The following is a 7,989-nucleotide window of genomic DNA, read 5'->3' on the forward strand; positions in this document are numbered from 1 at the left end:
AAGTTGCAATTTATCTATGATGACTAACACAAAGATTATCATTTCACCTTGAGTTAACAGACAAACACTGGCCTCAAAGCACCACCGAAACCAGTCACACAAGTTGACAGAGCAGCATGTGTGCACGTTTTTGCATAGAAATGTACCTATATAACCAATATAATAATATTTTAAATAACATTTTAAACAATATCAAGATAAATAGAAGCTATTAAAGGATGCCATTAATATTTATATGTATTTTCCAAGTCATTCCTTTAAAATCACATCTTCAATTACCAAAAGCTGATTCTTTCAAATTCAAAAATATTTTGGTGTTCTTGCTTATTTAGTTTATCCAGAAAAAGACAGCAGTACGAATAGCAAAACCAGATGTTATTAATAATATCTAATTAACTTCACAACTTTCCTACTGATTCAGTGCAACCCGAGAAACATAGAGTGTTGTCTTCAAACAACCAGGACAGATAGGAAGTCTCTGGGAAGAACAGATTTAAAAATTCCTGTTAACAACGGTGTCTTAAAACTACCCCTCACAGTCAGTAAAGCTACAAGTTAACCTTAAGAACTTAAGTTTCATGTAATAATCTTTCCATCATGCTGAATTTAATAGTGAGGACAAATTGCAAGTCATTTCGCACCTTAAATTTGTTCCACACAGAGAACAGCACTAATCTAGGCAGAATATAACAAAAAGCACAATGATTTTATAAGCAGTAACAAGTATTTATACTGAAAAGAAAATATTAAGGTAAAGGTTAAATAGAATGGATGCTTTTTCTACTTGTATAAGCAGATGCTTATATTAATAAGAGTCACGTTTTATGTCAAAGATTTTAACATTACAGGCAGACCGTTTTCTAAACAGCTAAGGATTGTGAATGCTGTTTTAACCACATACTCAAGATTAAAGCTAAACATCTAAAAGTTTTGACTTTCTCTTAAATATTCTCTTTCACAATTTAAAAAACCACACTACATTAATTGTGTCCCAGCAGCCATATTTATATGTGGTACAGGAATGACTGGGATGTAGGGAGAAAGATATAAAAAGTCCCATTTACAGAAGAAACTCAGTTGTATTCTATTCATATATCATTCCCATTATACATAATATCGATGTACTTTAATTAGAGCATTTGATATTAGTTATGTAAAGGGAATAACTATGATGCCCACACACCTTTTAAAAAGTAAAAAAAAAAAAGCGCCAAACCAGTTAATATTGATACACAATACAGCTGTGTAACACTCACTAAAGGCCCCTCTATATATTGCAGATTAAATACTGGGCTACTCCATAAACTCTTATCCTGCCAAGCCCTGCTTGCTTCCTTGAAAAGTAAATAAATAAATAATTTCTTACTGCTGTTGTGAAATCACGGAGAAATCCAAATGACTCAATACTAATATTTACATATCTGTGTTCCACTCAATTTTTTCTTTTTTTTTTTATGTGTTGTCACAGAAAAATGCCCAATATAAGTAGTTCTTTTATAAAAATTGTAATTCTCTACTAGAATTATGTCCACTAGCACTGACAGGAGGTAACAAAAACACCTCTTTCAAAACCAAGCCTATGTTTCTGAGATAATACAAATTCAATCTATAACAAGGACATATTTTTTCCTCCTGTGTATAGGAAACATGCCTGGCTATCAGGTAGTGTGACGTTTTATTTTTGTGAATTAAGCAGTCATATTAGATATTTTTAATTAACTGCAGTGCTCTTCTTTCTCAGAATGCTATTATCTGTTACCTTCAGGTGATCTAAAGGTGACTGCATCTGAAAGACATGGTCTTTTCCTGCTCTGGCTATCTTATAATTAGCCAGACAAGCTTCAGTTCAAATCACTGCACTCATCTTCTTGTGCCAAGAACAGGAAGGCTGGACCATGAAGCCTAAGGAGAAATCATACTCTTCTATTTTGGAAGCAGGTCATACTTGGACCATTTTAAAGTGGTCACGAAAATACAGCTTCATTGTGATGTAAAGAGATATTACAGTATTCTGCTAAAATAGATCAACTTGTGTATCAGTTGTACAAAAACCTACAGAACACCTAGTCTCTGAAACTGCTTTCTCTGAATGTATTTTATGCAAAGGTAAGTTCATATAAAGCTACATTTAGTTACGTGTGCAAAGTATAATTTCAAGCAAATACTGACATCTGTTTAAAAGCTGGGAAAAAATTTTTATCAAAAGCATAGTACTCCAGTTGCAACATCAAGAATGAGATTAATAAGGCTCATTAAATCTAGATTTACAGAAGCAGCATGTTGGCATTCTACAATTTCTAACTGTGCTATTTCTAACTGCCATTTTTAATGCAGTAAAAGTGTCAACAATTCTGCATAGATACAGCTTCAAAATTTCCTAAACGTTTAGGAGCAGGATTACTGATAATTTAGCCAGTACAGATTTTGTTAAAAAAGTCCACTTACTTTTGAGTTTTCTTTAAAAACAAAAACGTAAAACTTCACCGAAGTGTACAAACAAATACTAAACTCCTGACACTTAAGCTGTTTCACTTGACTGATGGAAATCATTCCCATCGTTTTTCAAAAAGTCAACTATGGATGTCAAGCATCCTTACAAACTCCAGCTCAAGCATTATCCAACTCAGTATTAAATTACAGTTTACATAAACACACAGCATGAAACCTTTGGAAGCTTGTGATTTGCTAAACCTCATTGTTAAAGTGTTCAGCAACAACAGCTACGAACAGCAAGACTTCTGCGCATATGTCCCCCCAGCATAAGAAAATCAACAGCATAAATATTGATTTAGAGCAAGAACATAAACTTTAAGACTTCATATGAAGTAGCACATTCACATCTGATTTCTAATGCGAGATAAATGGCTTGCTTTTACCTTAAAAATAGCATTTAGTAAACTAGAAGGACAGCAGTATGTTTTAAAAACTTATTGCACTATTTAGTATTTCAAGTTAAAAGGATATCTTTGAAATGATAACTATGTATTGTTTGAAAATATTTTGGCACTGGCACATTCTGGAAAGAATAGCCCAAGCTTTAAGTTAATTATCCTTTTACAAGAATTGTGGTTTGAGAAAATACAACAACTTCATAAACATAATAATCTCTCAGCATAATAGCCTTTGGCAACAATGTTCCACAGCAAGTTTGGATAATCCAAGATAAACCACGACTCCCATTCTTTCTCTCTGTACTTTTGCAGTTCATATAAAAAATTCAAAAGCAAACATAAATGGTGTGTCTCAGACTGTACAAGCAAACAAAACACATTCTTCTATGAAAGCAACCCATTACATCCACCAATAATTTAATCAGTCAACAAGAGTATGTTACAGAAACTGCGATTCAATAACAAAATCTGCAAAAAACTACTTTATGTTCTAAAATACAGAAAGGGACCAAAGAAAACTTAGTCACAGGTTCAGAAGCTGTGTGAAATAATCATGATGCTACTTACGGTGCACTCTAATCCCAGATGCTCTGTCCTTTTATCTCAACCCCTTTGTCTACACTGGATGACACCCAAGAAAAAAAAAGAAAAGAAACTTCAAAGCCACTTATCCCTGCCTAATAATACTGTAGATATTTTGAAAGTAATTTAGAATTAAGAAACATGACAATTAGCTACTGCTAAGACAAACACTGTAATTCAAATTCTGTATTTAATGATACTAGAATAAACCAAGTCAAGCACCCAAAATTCAAAATATTCCAAAAACCAAGCTTCTTCCTAACCAATTCCTAGTCCCCTTTCTTTATCAGCTCCCATTAAATTCCCTATGCTCACCCACTGCATTATCTTGCCCAGGTCCCACAACTTCTGTTTGACTCCCTCAGCCTTTAAGGCTGCTCCTCCATATGAAGCACAGGTCCAGTTCTACATCTCAACTGGATGCATCACCTAGAATAGCCTATCATTACACTAGTAATTTGCTTATTCTAAACATGGTATCTAGTCTGATACTGTTGTATGACTTCAAGTAAATTATTTCACACTGAATATTTGAAAGATTATCAACCTAACATCCCTACGCTCCTTCATAAATTCCAACCCATATATGCTGAGAATCTGAATATGCAGATCAATCTCTATGTTATCCCCTAAATTACAGAAGGGGAAAACTGTTGGATTTCATTTAGAAGCCAATACAGCATGCTTAATAAGTGGCCTGGAAAACAATAAGAGAAGCAAGAGATTATGCAAAGCATATGTATTGATGTTACTTTCCTTGGGAAGGAGAGAAGACCTTTAATTCGCATTATTTCAGTCAGCCTATTTTTTAACATTACAATTGAGAGGACAGCAAACTGTAGTGCAGAAGGGAAAACAAACAGTTGAAAAACTTTTAAATAATACATGATGCAACCACAGCCAGATTATACTCACGTCTCACTGCTGTGGGATCACTCCCCTATTCTGCTGTGCCAGCAACCAAAAAGCCTGTACTATGCTGCAAGGAGGGCTGCTGAAAAATTCTGAAACCTGCCTAACATTATAGACTGATGCAAATTCTTCTACTGCAGCAGTCAGTGACTTTTGCAAGCAGTCCTATTGACCTAGCCTACTTCAGACAGGATCCGGAGCATGTCAACATTCCCTACCCTAACAGCCCTATACAGCAGCAACATGGATCAGTTAGCCCCAGTAGTGTAATTTGTACATTATTCTATCTAAAATGCATTAATTCTTGGCTGATGAGGTGATACCTTTTGTCTGTTATATTCACTGAACTAGGGCCAAACTGGATAGAACAAATTTGTAGAGGTATATTAACCGTAGCCACTTTTGTAACTCTCTGTATGCTGAAGCAATAGCCAAGTTCTTTAATCACATCTAGACTTCCTTGCTAGCCATCAGATAAGCCTAGGGAATAAGGTCCTCAGAACTCAGTCTTCTACTTATGTGATACTGTACATGACTCACTTGAGAATTTCCCTAGAAAACCATCTATAGTTGACACTTTTGAGAAGTTTAATTACATTTGCAAGTGTTTAAAATCTCTGCCAAGTCACTACTATAGTATAGCCTTAGATGCAGCACATACAGTAGCTTATTTAAGAAAAAAGGCACTAAAATGGATGGGTAAATAATGGATAAAATCTGTATGAAAAATTGCAGGGCACCACATAACCCACTGGTACAATTCATTACATTACGCATAGGCATAAGGTGTGCCTGTGAATGCACATAAGGGAACATCTGCAGTTTTCTTAGAAATAAAATGAAGTTCTGGGAAGTAGCAACCACCATCACCAAGGAGCCAGCAGCTAAATTCACTACCCTCACAAGGTGCCAGCCCCCCAACAAAATCCCTACCTTATTCAGAAGACAAACACTGTACCACTCGGGAATCAGCTGCTATATTGCTGCAGTTCACATCATGGCCTCTTAAAGCAAACAAACAAAAAAATACTGTAAGGCATACTGTAAACTGATTTACAAGTAGATTATCATGCATGCATAGATGATTTTGCAAAGCAAACTGTAGAAAAGGTGCCCTGCCTACCCCAAGCTATGCTGTCACTATCTTTGAGTTCAAATAAAAACCTCAAAACCTACTGACATCCATTTTAACTGTTCACCCAAGTGTAAAACAGCTGGGCAAAACTGTGCCATTCAAACAACTTAATAATATGTTTCAAGGAAGTGGGAATGATCTACTCACTGTGCATATGCATCAGCATAAAAAATTCAGGTCTCAGTAATAAGAAGCTTCTATAAAAATATTTATGAACAACCAAAACACAGTGGAATTTGCTTCTTCTCTGTATCTCAGTTTGGAAAGAAAGTGGTGACGGTATTTTAGCACAAAGCAAGTGAAACTCAAATTCTAGGTTTCTGAGATTTTCACCAAATTTCTGTTGGAACAATAGGTTTACTCCCACCAGTAGCATAAAAGATATATTCACAAATACAGATCTGAAACCCAAAGAAAGTTTAATGGGTTTTATTAGGGTTAGCCTATGACTAACTGGGCAAGTAGCTTTTAACATTAAAAAAAAAAAATTAACATCAAACGTTCTGGTGACAGTTTTAATTACATTTCATTCATGAGGGTTGCATTCTGAAGACAAGATCCCCTTATTCTGTCTAGTTTTTATGTTCATTTTACACAGCCATATGTAACTACAAAATTTTCTACAACTACCCACCTCAAAATAGTCCATTCATAATGAAAGGTAATCAACAATGTGACTTCACTGAGTAGTGTTTGGTATTGGAATTAATTCCTGGAAAGCCTTTACAATGAATGTAAAACAAGATCTCTCTCAGATTCCTAACAGCCCACAACATTTACTATTTGATGTAATATGTAGAATACTTTTACTGTTCACCATACACTGCTAGCCTGTATTATTCTATCATCTCAAGCATTCTCTGTGACATTTCCTTGCTTGTTCTGAAGTAAAAAATATAGAAGGCATTCTGAAGCTACATTTCCTTTATACAGCACACTTGAGAAATAGCATTTCATACAGAACAAATCTAAAATCTAACTACTTAAAAACCGCACTAATACACTATTTCACTTATTCCTCCTTGGCTGACAAGAAAGTTTTATATATTTCATTATACAAGAGTTTACATTCTTTTCAGCTCCTCGGTTATGTCCAATTCTTGACAAGCTGAATGCCAGCATTTCTATAAACTAATGACAGAGCAGAACATAAAGCTGAAAGCACCCAAGTGATGGAAGAGAGCTTAAGATTTTCTTTCTCTAAAAGAATGCACACTAGTAGTCCCTTCCCCATCCTACCCCCACCCAATAATTTTAGCTATTAATCAACAATAAAAGCTATGTTAACTTGCATAACTCCGTTAAAAGAAAAAACAAAACCCACACACATTCAGGCCACACACTTTTTTGTGAGGCACTGCATTGGAAAGCAAGATGAAGAAATACAATCTGCTTATTCTAGGCATTTTTACATCTGACAGCAGGATTAGAAAACAGGTCTTATTTCAAATATGTTTTCTTTAAAAAAAATCTAGACCTGTGTGTAATGAGCACTTTAAAATATGCTGAGCACAGCAGCTCATAAAAAACTGTTAGAATTTCAAAATAATTAGCTACTTAATGTGTAACATTGAAACAAATACTTAACTTTCTTTGTTCAACAGCCTAAAACTACATATTTCACGTACAACTTGAAAACTTACACTTATGATAGAACACTTCGTAATAATCCAGTGCACCTTAATGCAGTGCTCACTTTTTAAGTCAGCAATACAGCCAATCAATCTAATAGTACCACTGCAATCAGTCATCTCATCATGAATGCCAGAGCAGTTTGGCATATCACATAACAACTGGTTAACATCACTCTACTTATTAGCATAAAATATCTCATGGTAGTCAACATTTAATCATGCTACTAAGAGCTTTCCCTAGAGTAAATTACTCATCATTAAGTATTTCAGCCTGTCCCCAACACCTCAGCTGAACAGGTTTCCTCCTCTTCAGACATCTTCCTGATGACTACAGAGAAGTCACCCACCTTAAGGAGAGCTTAAACTCCAAACTGAACAGCATATGCTTAAATTAATCCCTACTTTTCCTACATATCTCACTAAGTTCAATGAGAAGTTAAAACACCATGCAAACTCTTACATGAATCAGGACATCAATAAAGAGCCGCTCAAAACTGTACTCCAACTTACTTAGCCATAGGTAAGAGTATAGGAAGCTATCAGAGGTGAGGCGTGAACATAAAATTTCATTTAACTGCTTACTAATTAATTTTTTTTATACACTTGTACCTGTGAGCCTTAACACTTCACAAGTATTTAAACCTGGACACAAATCTTCACAGCTTGCCTTAGGCTGAGCCCCAGAGTAAAATGGAGGTGTTTATGTCCTTGGAGGAAGGAGACAGGGTAGGGGACAGGCTTAAGTATTAGTAAGTGTAATTGATTTCTTTTGACATGAGCAGTGAAAAATTCACAGAAACTAATAACTGATATGGTATTGGCACAAGCAAACCTT

At 35.1% G+C, this 7,989-nt stretch overlaps 1 protein-coding gene across 3 annotated transcripts in view; it reads right to left on the reverse strand.

Annotated features, from left to right (window-relative positions):
- The window catches only part of FRS2 (fibroblast growth factor receptor substrate 2), a 38,684-nt gene extending 33,124 nt beyond the window's left edge, over positions 1–5,560 (reverse strand). The window contains exon 1 of one of the 3 annotated variants that reach the window (XM_057429529.1): positions 5,319–5,560. The gene's annotated coding sequence lies outside the window, so the exon portion shown is untranslated. Of the gene's footprint in view, positions 1–1,759; positions 1,814–5,318 lie in introns of those variants that run through there. The other 2 variants (XM_057429530.1, XM_057429531.1) reach the window with 2 other exon arrangements.
- Between the last annotated feature and the right edge of the window lie 2,429 nt (positions 5,561–7,989).

The sequence above is a fragment of the Pezoporus wallicus genome, unplaced genomic scaffold, assembly GCF_028554395.1.
Source record: "Pezoporus wallicus isolate ANWC-B61680 ecotype Strahan unplaced genomic scaffold, APGP_CSIRO_Pwel_v1 contig_5069, whole genome shotgun sequence".
NCBI classification, from domain to species: domain Eukaryota; kingdom Metazoa; phylum Chordata; class Aves; order Psittaciformes; family Psittacidae; genus Pezoporus; species Pezoporus wallicus.